The 22,162-nt window shown below is 39.4% G+C and overlaps 1 pseudogene; it reads left to right on the top strand.

The window, feature by feature from the left end:
- The window catches only part of LOC124554992, a 64,428-nt pseudogene that overhangs the window by 21,053 nt on the left and 21,213 nt on the right, over window positions 1-22,162 (top strand).

Here is a 22,162-nt window from a genome sequence, read left to right as displayed (position 1 = left end):
TTTTTTTGTTAATGGCTTCCAAAACTTGGTTGCTGAAAGAGAATATTGCCTGTTCAGTACAAAGACCGGCACGAAAACCAAACTGATTTTTGCTTAAGATACTATGGAATTTGAGATGGTCTACAATCCTCCTGTGCATGAGTTTTTCTAGAATTTTCGAGAAGGTAGTTAATAGGGATATTGGGCGATAGTTTGTAACAATGCTTTTATCCCCTTTTTTAAAGAGAGGAATCACTACAGCCAACTTAAGTCTGTCAGGGACAATCCCATCTTGTAGGGATGCATTGTATATGTTGCATAAGGTGGGACTAACAAATTTATAACAGTGTTTCAGTATTTTACTAGAAATATTGTCCACACCAGCAGAATTTTTGTTTTTTAATGATCTAATTACTCTTATGACTTCGCTTACAGTAAATGGAGATAAGGATAACTGCGGGATTCTGTTGCTAATAGCTTTCTGTAGGAGGGACAATGATTCTTCCATAGAACCATTACAGCTTGTCTTCTCTGCTGCTCTCAAAAAGTGGTTATTAAATATTTCTGCAACCAACTCAGGTTTCTTTATGATACTGTCCCCTGTTTTAATCTCTACCTGAGACATGTTCCCTGTTGTCCTGCCAGTTTACCTCTTTATTACATTCCTTATAGTTTTAATTTTATTTTCTGAGCTTTCAATTTCTGATTTTATGCACATACTTTTAGATTTATTTATAACCTTCTTGAGAATGCTACAGTAAAGTTTGTAGTGTTGTCATTTCTTTGGATCATTACAAGTCCTGAGAGAACTGTATAACATCCTTTTTGTTCTACAAGATGTTGTTATCCCTGTAGTGATCCAAGACTTCTTGGCATTGCCTATATGACTATTTCTAACTACTTTTTTTTGGGAAAGATGGACTCAAATACAGACATGAATTCATTTAAAAATGAATTGTACTTTTTGTTTACATCTGTTTCCCTATCAACTCGGCTCCAGTCTATCTCTTTTAGGCTATCACTGAATTTTTTAAGGCCCTGTTCATTTATTATCCTAAAAGATTTCCAAGAATGCTCGGAACTGTTGCACACACTGATGTAATTGAGCCTAAGCAATTGACCACCATGATCAGAAAGGCCAAGGATTGGATGTACAATGATCTCATTCCATGTAGACTTATCTATAAATATATTATCTATCAGACTTTTACTGTTAACAGCAACCCTAGTTGGGAAATCTACTATGGTCATCAGATTATAAGACTCCATTAAATGTACTAAATCAGCTTTACTATTGCTCTCATTTAGGAAATCAACATTAAAGTAACCAGTAATTATCAAGTTCTTGGACTTTGAGTACAGTATGGATAATAAAGAATCTAAGTGCTTAAGAAATACATTCAAATTCCCTGAGGGAGATCTATACAGTGCTAACACTACAGCCGTGAAGTCATTTACAGTAATCTCAACACCACATACTTCAATTTGTTGCTCTATACAATGGCTCTTTAAATCTAATGCATTGTAAAATATGTTGTTTTTTACATAAATTACCACTCCACCTTTTTCCATGATGGTTCTTGAGTAATGCGCTGCCTGACACACAGTATTACTTGGTTAGTACATCACCACAAACATATGGACCGGGACTGTACATGCTTTGACAGTTTGCTACGTCTCTCTCTTCTAGGACTGACATGGTAGCTGCCTTGCATTTCTTAATGACTCTGACCTTGTCAACCACAAACCGAATCTTAGTACAGTCATGATTTCCCTGAAGAGATTACATGACAGCAGAGACTTGTAAAATTGTGTTACCCATTTCTCTAGCCAGTGAAGATTCATTCTATACCTTCAGATACAGTGTCATTTAGGAGTAGAACAGCAAGAAATACGTAGCTCCTCTAACAGTAATGACAGTTTATCACCTCCCAACACTACATGTGCCAATGTTTCAGTGCATTTTTGAATATGTTTGTTAACAGATTCATCAACACAACAAAAATTTATGATCTCAGTAGCATCTTATTTCTTAACTCATACTTTACTATTCATCAGAATCTTCATCGCTGCTCTTTGATTCGTCAGAGCTCCCTGCTGTACTTTGTTTTATTTCATAGTCAGAATTAGTTGAAATACCACCTACCGTATTTACCCAAATCTAAGCCGCACTCAAACCTGAAAAATGAGACTCGAAATAAAGGAAAGAAAAAAAAAAAAAATTCCCGAATCTAAGCCACACCTGAAATTTGAGACTCGAAGTTCAAGGGGAGAGAAAAGTTTTAGGCCGCACCTCCAAATCGAAACAAAGTCGGTCCATTGTAATATGAGACACAATTTAGGTCAAATGAATGACGATACAGCTACAGTAGTTTGGTTCGAGTCGTAAGCTTAGCAGTTAAGCTTTACCAGGTAGCCTTTGCTATGCGTCAGGCGCTCCATCCGTATTTATACTGGTACCCTTCCTTTTTCATGTGCTTCATCTGGTTTGAATCAATTGCTTATTTTGCTTTGATCTGATAAGTGCCGTTTTCCTTGTTATAGGCGTTTATGTCACTCTAAGCTGAAAATGCATTACTGTACTGTGTCATGCATTGTTTGTCGCATTCTGATAGTGCGTGTTTGCGGCCTGTCATCACTCGTGGCATGGCTTGCTTTTGTACACGCTACCGCTGCCTACAATTAAAAAAAAAAAAAAAAAAAAAAAAAAAAAAAAAAAAAAAAAAAAAAAAAAGAAGAAGAAGAGAGAGAAATCATCTCATTAGCGAAACAATGGCAAGAGACTACTATTTGTTGTTCCTTACACTGCTGCTTTCTTTGATAATGATCAACAAGAACCAAATAATAGACTGCGTATGATAGAACATGTTCTGAACGAGAGTTAGGTGAAAATTTTTCTCCATTTGAAAATCTTTGCGGCCGCTTCTTTAGTACATCAAATTCTGCACAGAAATTAGAGTCATCTTGGATATAAAAATCTAGTCAGTTGCCGTGCTTCATTTCTGACTGTATCACTATTAGGCATAAGAATAATATGAATATAAACATATCACGATACGTATATTCTTCCGCGTTTGCTGTTGTCTCACTCTAGTTTTGTAGTTTATTAGGCAGACAGGATTTAAATAAGATAGCAGCAAACACGAAAGAATACGTGGCAAAATGTTTATATTCGTATTACTATTATGATGAAGAGAATACTGCATGTGATTCACATTTCATCAGGTTCCTATTAGCAACCGTCTCTTCTCACAGGTAGGAAAAAATTCGGAACATTGAGTTGGCCATATTGACAAACATCCCAAACAGTCTTGCCGGTCGGATTTTCGTAATACATTGAAGTTCTGCTACATTCGAAGATGAACAATACGGAATTTGTATTTACTTCGTTGGATAATGTATGAAAATTGTCTTCCACCTTTTTTTTTTTAATTTATTTACTGACGCAGAGGTTTTGGCGCCAGTATTTATCTTTGTGCCTATGAAGCATGCCTGTGTAGCGCTACATATATTCGACGGCAGAAATTAGTTGTTTCAGCACCTACTGACATTTTTCAGAACTTCCACTTGCTTTGCACTCGATTCCAAGCCGCATGCGGTTTTTTGGATTACAAAAACCAGAAAAAAAGTGCGGCTTAGATTTGAGTAAATACGGTACATCCTCTCCTTTGGATTCAACTTCTTAAGTATTATATTTCAAGTCAACACCTGCTAATCTGTGAGACCGAAATGATGAGCCATACTACTCTATTTCACTGTACCTGTATGTTTCATTTGTATAACATTTTATTCCATCATAGATGCTGCACTTATAGTTTCATATATGCATTGCAGCAGCAGACACAATAAAAGTAGCAATCAGCAGTGCTTAGTTTGTTGAATGGGTAAAAAATATGCCATTGTCCCAGTTCCACATATCCCCAAAATTTGATTCTGCCAAATTCTGTACTCTCTGAAATCGAATGTTTAATCCAAAGATGAAAGTGAACAAGTTTGATGCAGTATTGCTAATATTGTTTATTACTCATCTTGCTGAATGAAGTGCATACCGTATCCTTTCTGAAAGGTTTGCAGAAGTAATGCACATACCAGTTTTCTAAAAACTTACATTGAGATTGTGCTCTCCTTCCTCTTGTACAAATTAGTAGAGCCCTTCGGATTACTCCACAATATGCCTCTTGGCAAGGTGGTAACGACAGTATTATGAAAAGGATAGATTGGCACTCACTGTATAGTGTAAATGTGTTGCTGGCAGGGGGGGGGGTGGGGGGGGGGGGGTGGGGGGGAAAAGGAACACCACCTATTATTAAACACGTAAGCTTTTGGTGCAAAACCCCCCCCCCCTTCCCTCACACACACACACACACACACACACATACGCACACGCACACACATGCGCGCAAATGCAGATCACACATACATGACCACTGTCTCCGGCTGCTAGGGCCAGACTGGGAGCAACTGTGCATCATGGGAGAAACAACGGTTGGGTGTGTGTGTGTGTGTGTGTGTGTGTGTGTGTGTGTGTGTGTTTTTTGTCCACTTTGGAAGAAGTCTTTCTGATGGAAAGCTTACGTGTTTAGTAGTCTTTTTGTTGTGCTTGTCTGTGACCTAACATCTCCTGTATACAGTGAATAGCAATGTATCTTTTTTATAATATGGTCATTACTCCAGCCTAGATTTCTATTGTTTGTTTCCTTTTAAGACCTTATAAAGACAGTTACTGACAATTTCTTTTTTCTTATTGGAGAAAAGTAAAACCATATGGGGGCCAGACGTAGATTGTAAATGAATATGGAATAGAGTATTTTTATTCTCCCTGTATGCAGTGTCAATAACGTCACCTCACACACTTCATTTCTGGCAGCACCTCCTTCTCAACACATGACTGTCCCCCACCACCTCACCATAGTCTTCAAGTTATATCCTATAGCACTTCTGGGTGGACAAATAGATGAAGGATGTAGTTTAAAACAGTATAACTAAACTTAAAAGTCAAACTGCCCTTTTATAGAGACTGCCATCATTATTTAAACATACTAAACAACATCAAAACAGTCAAAAGAAATTTTTTTTCAAAAGAGCGGAAAATTGTAGTGAAATTCATGAGAGGATTGTTTTAAATTGTTATATCTTAAATCAATAAGTATGTCAGCATTTCCCAGGATTTTCTGGCTTAATTAAGACTAGGTCATGCCACCACAGTGGTCAGACAGTGGACTTGACTTCCAGAGGACAACGGACCCGAATCCCATCGGGCCATCAAAATTTGGGTTTTCCTTGATTTCCCTAAATGATTTAAGACAAATGCTGGGATGGTTCCTTTGAAAAAGATGACATTCGGCTGAGGAAGTTAATTTCTGTGGCATGTCTGATGACACAGTGCTGGTGGAAGCACGAGTATTTCAGAGCACACCATTCATTGCACATTGTTAAACATAGGGCTCTGCTGCAGACAACCCCTGTATGTTCCCATGTTGACAACACAGTTGAATTACAATTTCTGTGGCTCAGGAGCATTGAGATTGGGCAGTGAATCAATAGAAATGTGTCATCTGGTTGAATCATTCGAGTTTCGCATTACACCTACTTGACGGTTTTGTGCACATACACTGTCAACAGAGTGAATTGGTGCTTGAAAGGTGCACTTTGCTACAGACTTAGGCCAGTGGGAGCAATATTATGCTATGGAGGACATTCACCTGGTCTTCTATGGGTCCTGTGGTAGTAACTGAAGGCTCCATAACAGCTTTGTTCTGTGTGAACATTATTGTGCACTGTCCGCACCCTGTCCCTAATGAAGGTGACATGTTTCAACAATATGACTTTCAGTGTCACGAGGCCAGAATCAAATTCACCCCTTCTGAATCTGATGGAATACATCTGCAATGCTATCAGATACCAGTTCTGCACCCAGAAACCACTGATCTGCAATTTATGGGAATTACATGACCTGTGCTTAGACATGCGGTGCTGCATAATGCTGGGAACATACCTCACATAATGCTGGGAACATACCTGAAATTTGTTGAACTTGTCCCACACAAAATCACTGCTGTATTGTGTTCCAACAGTGGACAAACACATTATCAAACAGGAGGTCATAGTGTTTTGTCTCATCAGTTTATATATTCAATGCTTGAATGAAAGGTGTGCTCTTTTCCTTTTTTCTGCCATTGCGTGTATGTGTAAAGCGGGATGTTCTACCATTTGGGCTTGTTTATATGATGGCTGTCAGTATTACCACCTGCACAGATACTAAATGCTCCTTTTGTGAAGACCTTTTATCTTGAGAACACTTTCAACTTTGTTTCGCAAATGGCAGCACAGTTTCATGTAATAGTTAAAATAATACCTTCAGCAAAAGATGTGTGCGTTGGAGTGGGGAAAAAGATTGGAGATGTATGTAGTTTAATTTTCATAAATTGTTAAGAAGGTTAACAGCTTGGCATGCTAAGATAAATTCAGACATTCTCTAAAAAGAGAGAAAAAGATTAATTTAACAGAATCAGTGAGGTATACAAATATAACAACAGACTTGTAGAACCATTATTTTGTAGGTTAGATTAGATTAGATTCAGCTTTTGTTCCAAGACCCAAAACATGAGACGATTCTCATGGGTGAGTAACATGCCAGAAAGTATAACATAAAAAATATAAGACATTTGAATACCCTGATCATTTGTCAGGAGATTGTCAAACTAGGTGAATACAATACAAACTGGAACAGCTAATATTTTCAGAATTGATACGCTGTCAGACTGAAACATTGTTATGCACTATTAATAAATTTATCAAACAAAAAGTACATAATCTTGACTGTTATGACAAAGTGCTCTCAGAACTGAAATCTAACAGACATTCTTATTTAAGCTGGCCTAACAGCCACTGTTAAGATATTCATCTATTGAGTAGGATGAGTTACCTATCAAAAAGTCTTTCAAACTCTGTTTAAACCATGCTTTATCTGATACCAAGTTTTTAATGGTGTCTTTCTTCCACAGATAAATTGTGTTGTAATGCAAGGTTTTAATGAAGATGAAGTGTGCAGTTTTGTGGAGTTAACAAAAGAGAAAAATGTTGATGTAAGATTTATCGAGTACATGCCTTTCAGCGGCAACAAATGGAATGATGGGAAGATGGTCTCATTTAGTGAAATGGTCCAAATAATTAGAAAGCAGTGGCCTAATTTTGATCCTCTGCCCAATGGGCCCAATGATACCTCAAAGGTACGTGCAGTATTACATATGAACATACATTGAAAATAATTTAATGTTTATGACTTACTACCAATCACAATAATACTTCACATCTGCTGGTGGTATGAGAGATGGACTGGTTTAGTTACATATTTCTCATCCCATTCAGTAAGTCTGTCCTGGCCTGGGTTTCTCTGCAGCTTTTCTACAACTCTCCCCATTTCCTAAACCTTGACAATCCTTTTCTTTCTTCCCTTTTCCGTCCCCTTATTGTTTCTGCCAGAAGAAGAAGCCACTGGCTCCGAAAGCTTGCACATTTCCATAACTTTAAGGGGAGTTAGAAGGGGAAAACATTCTTTTTCACTTTTTCGGGTTTTTACCTGATTATAAAATTTGCAATTTTCCAAATAAAATGATATGTATATTACTTATAAACTTGCGTGGGAAGTATTTTATTTTATTTTCTAAAATATAATCTACACTAGTTGAAAATGTTAAAATTTTTACACGCATTACTTCAAGACCTAATAAAATCGGTAATTTTTTATATACAGGGTAGTCCATTGATCGTGACCGGGCCATATATCTCACGAAATAAGTGTCAAACGAAAAAACTACAAAGAACGAAATTTGTCTAGCTCGAAGGGGGAAACCAGCTGGCGCAATGGTTGGCCTGCTATAAGGCGCTGCCATAGCTCAAACTGATATCAACTGTGTTTTTTAAAATAGGAACCCCATTTTTTATTACATATTCATGTAATACGTAAAGAAATGTGAATGTTTTAGTTGGACCACTTTTTTCGCTTTGTGATAGATGGCGCTGTAATAGTCACAAACATATGTCTCATAATTTTAGACGAACAGTTGGTAACAGGAAGGTTTTTTAAATTAAAATACAGAACATAGGTACATTTGAACATTTTATTTTGGTTGTTCCATATGTGATACATGTACCTTTGTGAACTTATCATTTCTGAGAACGCATGCTGTTACGGCGTGATTACCTGTGAATACGACATTAATGCAATAAATGCTCAAAATGATGTCTGTCAACCTCAATGCCTTTGGCAATACGTGTAACGACATTCCTCTCAACAGTGAGTAGTTCGCCTTCCGTAATGTTCGCACATGCATTGACAATGCACTGACGCATGTTGTCAGGCATTGTCGGTGGATCACGATAGCAAATATCCTTCAACTTTCCCCACAGAAAGAAATCCGGGGACGTCGGATCCGGTGAACGTGCGGGCCATGGTATGGTGCTTTGACAACCAATCCACCTGTCATGAAATATGCTATTCAATACTGCTTCAACCGCACGCAAACTATTTGCCGGACATCCATCATGTTGGAAGTACATCGCCATTCTGTCATGCAGTGAAACATGTAGTAGTAACATTGGTTGAACATTATGCAGGAAATCAGCATACATTGCACCATTTAGATTGCCATCGATAAAATGGGGGCCAATTATCCTTCCTCCCTTAATGCCACACCATACATTAACCTGCCTAGGTCGCTGCTGTTCCACTTGTTGCTGCCATCATAGATTTTCCGTTGCCCAATAGTGCATATTATGGCGGTTTAGGTTACCGCTGTTGGTGAATGATGCCTCATCGCTAAATAGAATGCATGCAAAAAATCTTTCATCGTCCTGTAATTTCTCTTGTGCCCAGTGGCAGAACTGTACATGACGTTTAAAGTCATCGCCATGCAATTCCTGGTGCATAGAAATATGGTACGGGTGCAATCGATGTTGATGTAGCATTCTAAACACCGACGTTTTTGAGATTCCCAATTCTCACGCTTTTTGTCTGCTACTGATGTGTGGATTAGCTGCCCCAGCAGCTAAAACACCTACTAGGGCATCATCATTTGTTGCAGGTCGTGGTTGATGTTTCACATGTGGCTGGACACTTCCTGTTTCCTTAAATAATGTAACTATCCGGCGAATGGTCTGGACACTTCAATGATATCGTCCAGGATACCAAGCAGCATACATAGCACACGCCCCTTGGGCATTTTGATCACAATAGCCATACATCAACACGATATCGACCTTTTCCGCAATTGGTAAACGGTCCATTTTAACACAGGTAATGTATCACGAAGCAAATACCGTCCGCACTGGCGGAATGTTATGTGATACCACATACTTATATGTTTGTGACTATTACAGCAGCTGGCTGGAGTGGCAGAGCAGTGCTAGGCGCTACAGTCTGGAAACGCGCGACCGCTACGGTCGCAGGTTCGATCCTGCCTCGGGCATGGATGTGTGTGATGTCCTTAGGTTAGTTAGATTTAAGTAGTTCTAAGTTCTAAGGGACTGATGACCTCAGAAGTTAAGTCCCATAGTGCTCAGAGCCATTTGAACCATTTTTGACTATTACAGCCCCATCTATCACAAAGCGAAAAAAGTGGTCCAGCTAAAACATTCATATTTCTTTACGTACTACATGAATATGTAATAAAAAATGGGGGTTCCTATTTTAAAAAAATGCAGTTGATATGAGTTTGACCCATGGCAGTGCCATCTACCAGGCCAACCATAGCGCCATCTGGTTTCTCCCTTCAAGCTAGACGAATTTCGTTCTTTGTAGTTTTTTCATTTGATGCTTATTATGTGAGATATTTGGCCCGGTCACTATCAATGGACCACCCTGTAGAAAGCTGTGGATTGCTGTGTTATAAAGGTTAAATTATGTGTTTGTATTGGTAGCACTGTCAAAAATAGTATCGTATCTTTTCATAGTATAAACATGCTTTGTATATCGAAGTGCTAACATTTTTCTGAGGAATAGTGACGAATAGACTGGTAAATCTCTCAAAAAGTATGACTCCAAAATGAAGTGTTTTTAAGAAATGTGGGTTTCATGGTAATAAATTTTTGAATAAAGAGAAACATTGTGTTCAGCATGTGGTGTGTGAAGTTACAGACAATGAAATACTCGCAAACTCATGAGTATCTAGAGAAACACCCATTAGTGCTTCGAAGATTAAAATAAAACATAGTGATAACACAGTTATCTCAAAACAAAACTCATGTAAATGGTAGGTTAGGTTATATTCTGATACATCTACACATCGTAACAGGGGTGTTATGTGAATGTGTGTGCTGTATGTATGTGGTGGGCCAGTTAGTTTACATGAAGACATTGAGGTATCAAATGGACTAGCCAGGAAACTTATCATTAGTTCTGCCAGTTGTAAATATACTCATTCATTTTGGAGTTCTGATAAGTGTAAAGATAATTATTTTGAAATAAATGTTGGGTGGTTTTATGGATTGAGAGCTATTGGCAAAGGACACACTGCAGCAGAAACAATGTGTGTCGTGATGTATATGCCACGCCCACTTTGTAAAATGGACAAGTATGCAGGATTTATTGGAGCTGCTGTGAAATCCACTGCATGTGAGTCAATTAAGGGTGCTGCAAATGAAGCTGCTGAAATAAACGATGGTATGATTGACATATCAGTAGCTTTTGGGGCACTTGGTAGAAGCGCAGCTGAAGTTCTAAGAATTCTGTTGCTACAGTGACCAGTGGTGGATACTGGAAAGCTAATAGATTTCCAGATTTTAACCAAACATTCTTATAAGTATAAATCAGGGAATGAAGAAGGGCATATCTGTGACAGAAATTATGAAGGACAACTAGTCGTACGGAGGCCTGTGCAGCTGTTGAAATTTATAATCGATCTGTAAACTAAAGGGGAGTGTGTTACACTAAGTTCTTTGGTTGTGCAGACTCAAATGCATATAACAGTGTAGTAGCCACTCAGCCTTATGGTGAGAAGCTTATCACAGAACTGGAATGTGTTGGTCATGCCCTCCTGGATCTGGTTCATGGTGCAATTACCGCAATGCCCAGTACTCAAACAGGTCATACAGCCATAAACATTATATCCCAGCAGCAGTTGTGGATATCATAAAACCTGTTTACAGAGACCTGGCAATCCTGAATTATTGAAGAAGTGTCTGCATTGTCAGACTCAAAATCCCAATGAGTCGTTCAATAATCTTATAGCGTCAGTGTCGTCGTAACTGCCGTCTGCGTCACGTCTGCTGTGCAGCGAGCTATGCTGATTTAAGTATTAACTCTATTTTTCTTACTTGTAACTTCTTCTTCCGTGTGTTTTTGCTTTTAGGAAGCTTTAATTGTCGAGTGCTACTAATAGTGTTCCATAGATTTTGTGTTTGTTTTGAATACAGTCAGAGAAAGTCCGTTTAGTCAGCCATAGTGCCAGTAGTGCTAGTGTTTGTTTTCAATACAGTCCAGAGACAGGTAGTGCTATTTTCATTGTTTTCTACAGGAAGTGTCTAGTAACCACAGTTTAGTCAACTATCAGCCGCCTTTAGTGAATTAGCAGTCTAGTTATAAGTTGATTAACTCTCTACAGTAAATTGATTTCTTAAGATGGATAGGATGTGAGACTGCTGTGTACGGACACAGGAGGAGCTGGCCACTGTTCGCAAACAGCTGAACGTGTTGATGGCCGCGGTTAGCCGTCTTCAGGCAGTGGTGAGTCTGGTGCGTTGCATGGTACACCCCAGGTGTTACATGCTTCACCCACTGACCCTGCTGTCGACACATCTTTGCGGATACCGGGCGCGGTTGTGCCACCCTCTTCCCAAGGGGAGTGGCGGGTTCAGCGGCGTTCGCGGCGCACGAGGTGGAGGGTCAGTGTGGAGGCTGGCTGTGTGGCATCGCCCGTTCTGCCTGTGAGTGGACATGTGGCCACTCCTTCAGCAAGGTCCGAGCAGGCACATGGGGGGAGGGGTTTATTAGTTATTGGGAGCTCCAACGTTAGGCGGGTGATGGAGCCGCTTAGGGAAATAGCGGAAAGGTCGGGGAAGAAGGTCAGTGTTCACTCTGTCTGCTTGCCGGGGGTCTCATCCGAGATGTGGAGGAGACCGCGCCGGCAGTGATAGAGAGCACTGGGTGCACCCGACTGCAAATTGTTGCTCATGTCGGCACCAATGACTCCTGCCGTCTGGGTTCAGAGGTCATCCTCAGTTCGTTCAGGCAGTTAGCGGAGTTGGTGAAGGCGGAAAGCCTCGCGGGGTGGAATCTGAGCTAGCTATTTGTAGTATCGTTCCCAGAACCGATAGTGATCCTCTGGTTTGGAGCCGAGTGGAAGGCTTAAACCAGGGACTCAGACGATTCTGCGGAGATCTGGGGTGCAAATTTCTCGACCTCCGCTATCGGGTGGAGAAATGTAGGGTCCCCCTGAATAGGTCACGCATGCACTACATGCAGGAAGTGGCTACAAGGGTAGCGGAGTATATGTGGAGTGCACATGTGGGTTTTTTAGGTTAGAGAATTCCCTCCCTAGGCCCGACAAGACACCTCCTGAGATGCGGCAAGGGAGGAGTAGACAAAATGCAACAGGGAATAACAATATTAATGTGCTAATAGTAAACTGCAGGAGCGTCTATAGAAAGGTCCCAGAACTGCTCTCATTAATAAGCGGTCACAATGCCCACATAGTACTAGGGACAGAAAGTTGGCTGAAACCAGATGTAAACAGTAATGAAATTCTAAACTCAGATTGGAGTGTATACCGCAGAGACAGGCTGGACAGTGAAGGGGGAGGCATGTTTAAAGCAATAAGAAGTGCAATAGTATCGAAGGAAATTGACGGAGATCCGAAATGTGAAATAATTTGGGTGAAGGTCACGGTTAAAGCAGGCTCAGACATGGTAATGGGATGTCTCTATAGGCCCCCTGGCTCAGCAGCTGTTGTGGCTGAGCACCTGAAGGATAATTTGGAAAATATTTCGAGTAGATTTGCCCACCATGTTATAGTTCTGGGTGGAGATTTTAATTTGCCGGATATAGACTGGGAGACTCAAACTTTCATAACGGGTGGCAGGGACAAAGAATCCAGTGAAATTTTTTAAGAGCTTTATATGAAAACTACCTTGAGCAGTTAAACAGAGAACCGACTCGTGGCGATAACATATTAGACCTTCTAGTGACAAACAGACCCGAACTATTTGAAACAATTAACGCAGAACAGGGAATCAGTGATCATAAAGCGGTTACTGCATCGATGATTTCAGCCGTAAATAGAAATATTAAAAAAGGTACGAAGATTTTTCTGGTTAGCAAAAGTGACAAAAATCAGATTTCAGAGTACCTGACGGCTCAACACAAAAGATTTGTTTTAAGTACAGATAGTGTTGAGGATCAGTGGACAAAGTTCAAAACCATCGTACAATATGCGTCAGATGAGTATGTATCAAGCAAGATCGTAAGAGATGGAAAAGAGCCAGCGTGGTACAACAACCGAGTTAGAAAACTGCTGCGGAAGCAAAGGGAACTTCACAGCAAACATAAACATAGCCAACACCTTGCAGACAAACAAAAATTACGCGAAGCGAAATGTAATGTGAGGAGGGCCATGCGAGAGGCGTTAAAAGAATTCGAAAGTAAAGTTCTATGTACTGACTTGGCAGAAAATCCTAAGAAATTTTGCTCCTATGTCAAAGCGGTAGGTGAATCAGAACAAAATGTCCAGACACTCTGTGACCAAAAAGGTACTGAAACAGAGGATGATGGACTAAAGGCCGAAATACTAAATGTCTTTTTCCAAAGCTGTTTCACAGAGGAAGACTGCACTGTAGTTCCTTCTCTAGATTGTCGCACAGATGACAAAATGGTAGATATTGAAATAGATGACAGAGGGATAGAGAAACAATTAAAATCACTCAAAAGAGGAAAGGCCGCTGGACCTGATGGGATACCAGTTCAATATTACACAGAGTATGCGAAGGAACTTGCCCCCATTATTGCAGCAGTGTACCGTAGGTCTCTACAAGATCGTAGCGTTCCAAAGAATTGGAAAAGGGCACAGGTCATCCCCGTTTTCAAGAAGGGACGTCGAACATATGTGCAGAACTATAGACCTATATCTCTAACGTCGATCAGTTGTAGAATTTTAGAACATGTATTATGTTCGAGTATTATGACTTTTCTGTAAACTAGAAATCTACTCTGTAGGAATCAGCATGGGTTTCGAAAAAGACGATCGTGTGAAACCCAGCTCGCGCTATTCGTCCACGAGACTCAGAGGGCCTTAGACACGGGTTCCCAGGTAGATGCTGTGTTTCTTGACTTCCGCAAGGCGTTCGATACAGTTCCCCACAATCGTTTAATGAACAATTTAAGAGCATATGGACTGTCAGACCAATTATGTGATTGGATTGAAGAGTTGCTAGATAACAGAATGCAGCATGTCATTCTCAATGGAGAGAAGTCTTCCGAAGTAAGAGTAATTTCAGGTGTACTGCAGGGGAGTGTCGTAGGACTGTTGCTATTCACAATATACATAAATGACATTGTGAATGAAATCGGAAGTTCAGTGAGGCTTTTTGCGGATGATACTGTGGTATATCAAGAGGTTGCAACAATGGTAAATTGTACTGAAATGCAGGATGATCTGCAGCGAATTGATGCATGGTGCAGGGAATGGCAATTGAATCTCAATGTAGACAAGAGTAATGTGCTGCGAATACATAGAAAGAAAGATCCCATATCATTTAGCTACAATATAACAGGTCAGCAATTGGAAGCAGTTAATTCCATAAATTATCTGGGAGTACGCATTAGGAGTGATTTAAAATGGAATGATCATATAAAGTTGATCGTCGGTAAATCAGATGCCAGACTGAGATTCATTGGAAGAATCCTAAGGAAATGCAATCCGAAAACAAAGGAATTAGGTTACAGTACACTTGTTCGCCCACTGTTTGAATACTGCTCAGCAGTGTGGGATCCGTACCAGATAGGGTTGATAGAAGAGATAGAGAAGATCCAACAGAGAGCAGCATGCTTCGTTATAGGATCATTTAGTAATCATGAAAGCATTACGGAGATGTTAGATAAACTCCAGTGGAAGACTCTGCGGGAGAGACGCTCAGTAGCTCTGTACGGGCTTTTGTTGAAGTTTCGAGAACATACCTTCACCGAGGAGTCAAGCAGTATATTGCTCCCTCCTACGTATATCTCGCGAAGAGACGATGAGGATAAAATGAGAGAGATTAGAGCCCACACATAGGCATACCAACAATCCTTCTTTCCACGAACAATACGAGACTGGAATAGAAGGGAGAACTAATAGAGGTACTCAAGGTAGCCTACACCGTCAGGTGGCTTGAGGAGTATGGATGTAGATGTAGATGTAGACCAAAAAATGTTTTTCTTGTAATGAAGACACTAAAGTGGGGGTCAGTCATGCTGTTATTGCTTTTAATGATGGCAACATTGGTAGCGTGAAAGTGCTACAACATATGGGAATTAATTCTGGAGCAAACTGCATCAGAGAATTTGAATGGATGGACAAGGTTTGCAATGGTAAAGCACTGTATGCAGCACAGTTGGCCACTACGGAGTCCAGAAAGAAGAAAACAAGAAAAAACTTAAAAAAGGTCAAGAGGATGATATACAGTATGGTGCAGGGTGCTTCTGAGTGACTAAAAATAAAATGTTAAGCGTATATTGGGTTACAGTCTATTAAAACTTTAAAAACTCTTCTTGAAAATTTAGATTTTCTCTTGCATTTTTCCCTAAATCTCAGAAACTACTTCGAGTAGCGAATTAAAATTTTCAGGGAGTAATAACATACGTATTCTGAGTCTTCTGAACTAAAAGAAGAACATAATATTATGCATAAATAAAATTATTTAGAATAACATACAAAAAAGTACACAAAATTTTAACTGTGTAATTAAAAAATTGCATTTCCAAAAGCAGTGGCTGAAATGCAATTATTGTAAGACTCAGAACATATAGTTTAATGTCCTGTAAAAGTTTCTTGTCAATGGCTACAGTTGTTCCTGAAATACGGGGAAGTTAAGTCACCAAATTTAACATTGTCAGGATAGGCCGTTCAAACTCCCCTTAATGCACATTTTCTCCTTCCTCCACTTGGTGAGCAACACATTTATAGTATTTACACAACAGCAGTAGCTATTTTCTTACAATTTCTTTTTGCAGGCATACCATGTCCCGGGCTTCAAGGGACGTGTGGGATTTATTACCTCAATGAGTGAACACTTCTGTGGCACGTGCAACCGTTTACAGATAACAGCTGATGGCAATTTGGAGGTGTGACTCTTTGGGTATTCAGAGATATCTCTCAGGTGAGTGATGAAACATAGAATAATCATGTCCAAGTGAAAATTCATGCGAGGAAACCATAAAATTACTAGAAGACTGACAGACTGATCAGTATTTTACCTTCAGGAGGTGAAATTCCAAAACTTCTTATAGACACATTCGTTCCTCTTGTCCTCACATTAGTCATGGAGTCCGAGTGACCTTTGAGACCTTCAGAAACTTATCCCTCTTTCCTCTCTCATGAAGGAACTGATAGTTCCAAATGCTGAGTATAGAATAATACTTTCAAACTGTTTGCCATGCACATTAGGTATGTGGTTGGTATATGGAAGAGATAAACTGCAGTTAAATCCAGCAGGTATGAAATGAGTAATCTTTTCTTGAAGTTTTCAGCTTGCACCCTCCTCCCTCCCAGACATACAAACCAGATACCTCTAGCTAAATAATTTGTGAGTATATATAATTTGCCTCTGTCAACATCATGTTACACTAACCTATTTGTGAGATTAAATTAAAGGAAAGTAATCAGAACTGGAAATTATGTAAAGACATTTTTGGCTATGTCCCTGTGTTGTATTAAAGTTAACATAGTATTTCTGTCCATGTGATGGTAACTATGATTCGCCAGCCACCGTTGCCGAGCGGTTCTAGGTGCTTCAGTCCAGAACTGCGCGACTGCTACGGTCGCAGGTTTGAATCCTGCCTTGGCTCAGATGTTAAGTCCCATAATGCCCAGAGCCATTTAAACTGTGATTCATGATTATCAGAGTCTATATGTTCCAAATAAAAATTGGAACTTCATGTGTATAAATGTACAAATTATTAGACAATGGGACCAACAACTGACACTTTTAAATTGATGACTAGACTAAGACTTGGCGATAAGTTTGTTTCAGGACATGGTAAGGGGGGTGAGGGGTGGGAAGAATCAGCTCTCTCTTTGTGAGCATACCAGAAATCCTTTATCAACCGAAGGTAAAATAAGATATAAAAATACAGGGTCAAACAATTAATTTAAGTATCTTAAAAACCAAATGACTAATAAAATTGGAAGCTAAGAAAAGTAAGTTCATAGTAAGTAGGGTGAAACACAGGGGGCTGCAACATATTGCCATTGTTGTTTGACTTGTCTATCAAAGAAAAAAGAAATGGATCAAAACAAAATAAAAGTGAGAATGGAAATGTATCAGAAGCAAATAGGAATAAGCAAGGAACATATTCTTTAATTAAAAAAAAAAAAAAAGACATGTGAGGCAGATGTTCCTACAATTTTATGTTCAAAGCACAGCAGCCTGTGAAAGCAAAATATTTATGACATTGAAAAAAGAAAATCAGTGAGTGAAAAGTGTGTGTAGGTGAACTGTGGTGAAAGACTGGATATTGGAACTTCTGTTATGCTGCCCAGTATTAGTTGACTTGGTAGTAAAGGAGCAAGTTTGCAAGGGCAGATAACTGTTTGGCTACGTAAAATAGAGTGGGAGTATGGAAAAGCTAGTCCAAGATAGGATGAAAAAGATAACAGCAACTTAAAAAATGAATTGATAAGTTACCATGAACCCCATTCCAATCTAGTGAATGCAGTGGTTGACAATATCTTGTGACATTCGCCTATAAGGCTCAAACAATAATTGCTAAATAAAATTACAAAATGTTGACAAGACTGTATCTAAGCTGTCACTCTCTTTTGAAACAAGGGTGTTTAAACCAAGAAACACGCAGGAAAGCAGGGACAACTCGCACACTAGAGAAGGATGGGCAGTATCATTGAAGGAGTGAGCATGAACCGTGTGGAATATGTGTGGTACAAGTAAAAAAAAAAAAAAAAAGTAATGATAGTAAAATTCCAATCCCGGGAGCGGAAAGACTTACCTTAGGGGGAAAAAGGACAGGTATACACTCGCACACACGCACATATCCATCCACACATACAGACACAAGCAGATATATATATGTCTGCTTGTGTCTTTATGTGTGGATGGATATGTGCGTGTGTGCGAGTGTATACCTGTCCTTTTTTCCCCTTAAGGTAAGTCTTTCCACTCCCGGGATTGGAATGACTCCTTACCCTCTCCCTTAAAACCCACTTCCTTTCGTCTTCCCCTCTCCTTCCCTCTTTCCTGATGAGGCAACAGTTTGTTGCGAAAGCTTGAATTTTGTGTGTATGTTTGTGTTTGTTTGTGTGTCTATCGACCTGCCAGCGCTTTCGTTCGGTAAGTCACCTCATCTTTATTTTTATATATAGAAGTTTATTATTTTATTTACCGGTCTTGCAGTTTCCTTGATTTCTTGCAAAGTACAGTACAATGAAAACCTACCATATTGCATAACAAGTAGATGAGTATAAACTTCAGAATAGCATCTTCGCCATTAAATGACCTATGTTTTCTTTACTAACAAGAGAAGGGACAGAAGCAATAAACACAAAATCAGAACTGCTTTTGCTTGATTACAGCAGGGACAATAATTTTTAACATCTACATTTACAACAGATCATATTTACAAAATGTTTTCGAAATTTGCTCTGTTTGCTCAAATGAATGTATTGCACTGCTCAATCATTCATTTACACTCAACCCCGACTGCTGCACATGCTGTGGGGTGTGTCATCTGGTTATGTCATATGTTCAGTGTTTCTCACCAATTTTTGGGGTATTTTGAAATGTACAAAAAGGAAAATGCAGAAAGTTATCACATTTTGCTGCACATTACCTGCATCACAGAAAAATAATGTATACAAATCTTCTCAGATTTGCCACTGAATAACTTTGTCCAAGCCTCACAATATTTCACCAACACAACTGTTCGTCATCTTCAGGTAGTGGTGGGTCCTGTCATCACTGCTGCAAAATGTGGCTGGTGATATTCGCACAGCAGAATTGAAATTTGTCAGGCTAGAAGCAGGAGTACGAATGTGTGGACAGGCACTCCCAGTTGGATGTAAATGCCATTCATAGTAGCCTTCTGCTTATGTGTTGTGGGCAATGACTGCACTTCTGGACACTCGTGTGGTTAAGAGCTGAATTAACTCTCTGCAAGGTACTGCATCAGGTCATACATCGGAGGATCTGGTTTCTACTGTTTTAATTTCATGGCAGTCAGTGCTGGATTCTGGGCAGTGCTTAGTCAAAATTCCATATTCCTGTTGGTAAGATTGCCCACCGTATGGATACATGCCTCATTCTTAAAAACACAGTCCTAGAGTGATGATGCTGAGGATAAAATTTCAGTCCTCTTGGGAAACGTGTGGTGCCCTGTATTCAGGCAGTGCTCTACTACCATTAATTTACTGGGTGGCATTTTTGTCAGCGCTGTTGAACACAGTGTTCTTGCACAATGTGAGGTGTCTGCCCTATATAAGGTTTCCCATAATGGCATCAGATCTTATATATGATCTGTGTTTTCTAAGGTCAAGATTGTCTTTAACTGAACACAAACAATTCCTTAGTTTTGCTGGTAGACGAAAAATACACTTGATTCTGTTTCTCTTAGCGATTCTTTTAATTTTGAAAACATGCCACTGAAATATGGCAAGAAAGCCATTTGCAGTGCTTGTCTAAGTATCTTCATTTACATCCCTACACTGAACTTGCTTTGCTCAGAACACATTGCAAATCTGTTTACAAGAATAAACATTCTGCTGGAACACTGTTCTTAGGTGTTACAGTTCACCAGGCAGACTGTCGGTATCTGAAATCACGTGTGCTCTATGTGCCAGGGAGTGTAAGACACTACCACATTGTGCAGGGTGACGGCAACTTTTGGACCTCAAATATAACTCTGCGTGTATCAGTTTGCAGTAGAGACTAAGCCCCAGTGCTATGTCAGCTTTTCTTCTAACCGTGACATCCAGGAATGGTAAGCTGCTATCTTTTTGTACTTCCACAGTGAACTGAATATTCAGATGGAGCGAGTGCAAATGCTGCAGGGACATAGGTAGTGTCTGTATTATGTGGGCCACACCACAAATGTCTCTTCAGCATTCTGCCAGAAGGAGGAATGTTGGATATTTACTAAGGGAAATAGAGGATCTCCCATGGGAACACTGTCCACTTGATTAAAGTAGTTGGTGTTACATAAGAAATTGGATGAGGTATGCACATGTTTAAACAGCATCACAATTTCTTTCTCAAACTTGCTGCTAATAACCTCTAATGAGGGCTGCAGGGGCACTTTTGTAAGTAATGATATAACATTTGAGCTAACTAAAAGATCTGAAAGTTCTAGTTTAAGCATCTTCAGGTATTCTATGAAATCCTCTGAATTCTAAATATGATGGTCATAGTCATCCACATGATAAATTTCAAAGCTGTCACGTGGAAATTGCCAGTTGCATCTTGCAGCAGTGATGGTGGAAATCACCACCACCTGAAGATGCCAAAATGTTGTGTCACTGAAATATTGAGGGAGGGACTTGCATAATGTTATCTGGTGGGAAACCCAAAGTGTTTTTGCAACAGATCTATTAGGCAAGCCTGAAAAGTCACATATACTCCAAGCAGTAAGTACCTGTTATAAAATGGTCACATTAGTGAGCTTGGCAATTAATTAAGAGTTTATCAATAAATTTGGCTTCATTTTGCAAGAAATTGTGCTGTGTTCCAGTACTCCCTCTTCAACAAAACTAATGTCAGTTTCTGCTCCACCTCTTCAGCCCGAGATCCTATGTATACTCTTGAGCATTTGTGTAAGATACCTGTTTATTTATAAAAATGAAAGTAACTTCTATCATGACTTTCCCATTCTTGTCCAGTGGGTTTGTTATCCTGCTGTTGCCTACTGCAGACTACAAGATTACTGTTGAAGATTTCTGCAAAGTTTTTCTTCCTTTTTAGTGTACCAACATTTCACTGTGTGGTAATTGCCTGGTACTGTTTAACGGGTGTTTTAACTGTTGTTTCAGAGATGCAATACGAAGCAAATGCAGTGAGGATGACTTGCTTGCCATGATTGGGGCAGCAGTGAGAAGAAAGAAGAAACAACATGGAGGTAAGATACATTACAGCAAATGTAACTCTGTAGATAGAAAGAAAATTTCTGCTTAACAAGTCATAGCAAACATAAGAGCAAAATAGAATGAAAAGCAACAGTGATAGAACCTGTGTTTTTTGTGTAAACTTGGATTTAATTTTTTATTTAGTATTCATTCTGATTAATGCCCATTGGTCAACAGTATATTTCAGCCCTAGAATTTGGTTCTGCAAGGTCCACCAGATAACCATATATGGCTGTTGTAACTCCTTTATTGGACTTCAGAAGTTTTCCAGCAACAAATCTTTTTTTTTTTCTTTCTTTCTTTCTTTTTTTAAAAAAAAGCTAAAATGCAGAAAACATCATAAAGCAAACACTCACAGAAAAGCATCAGTGTCCTTGAAGCAATGGAAACTCCAGTAGGAATATCAACAATGTTGGAAAAGACAGATTACTACTTACTGATGAAGGCTGTGGCTGAAAGCTTTATGTAAGTGTCTTTTAATTCTTCCCATCTGCAGCCTAAGGTATCTTCTTTATGGTAAGTAACAGTCTGTCTTTTCCTTCATTATTCATTAGTGTTCTTTTTTTTTATTGCTGTTTAGCAAGCATCGTGTGGTATATAAGGGATGTGAATAGCGTCAGATGTTGAATCATCACTCTGGAGGATATGAAGGTGCTGCATATTGGTGTGAGACAGCATTATCTGATGAGAGTTTGAAAGAAACCTCATTGTGGATGTCCATTTGGTCCCCTGGTTAAACCTTGCAACATCTGTATTTTTGGAGTATTTGGATCTGACAGTGGCCTGATGTTGGAAAGTAAGGGCATACTCATCATCAATGTTCCAGTTGACTACATCAGACCACTACAAGGGAGCATCACTGTGTA

Source organism: Schistocerca americana, chromosome X, assembly GCF_021461395.2.
Source record: "Schistocerca americana isolate TAMUIC-IGC-003095 chromosome X, iqSchAmer2.1, whole genome shotgun sequence".
Lineage (NCBI taxonomy): Eukaryota > Metazoa > Arthropoda > Insecta > Orthoptera > Acrididae > Schistocerca > Schistocerca americana.
The sequence above is the reverse complement of the archived record's forward strand: the minus strand, read 5'-3'. Positions and strand labels throughout refer to the sequence as shown.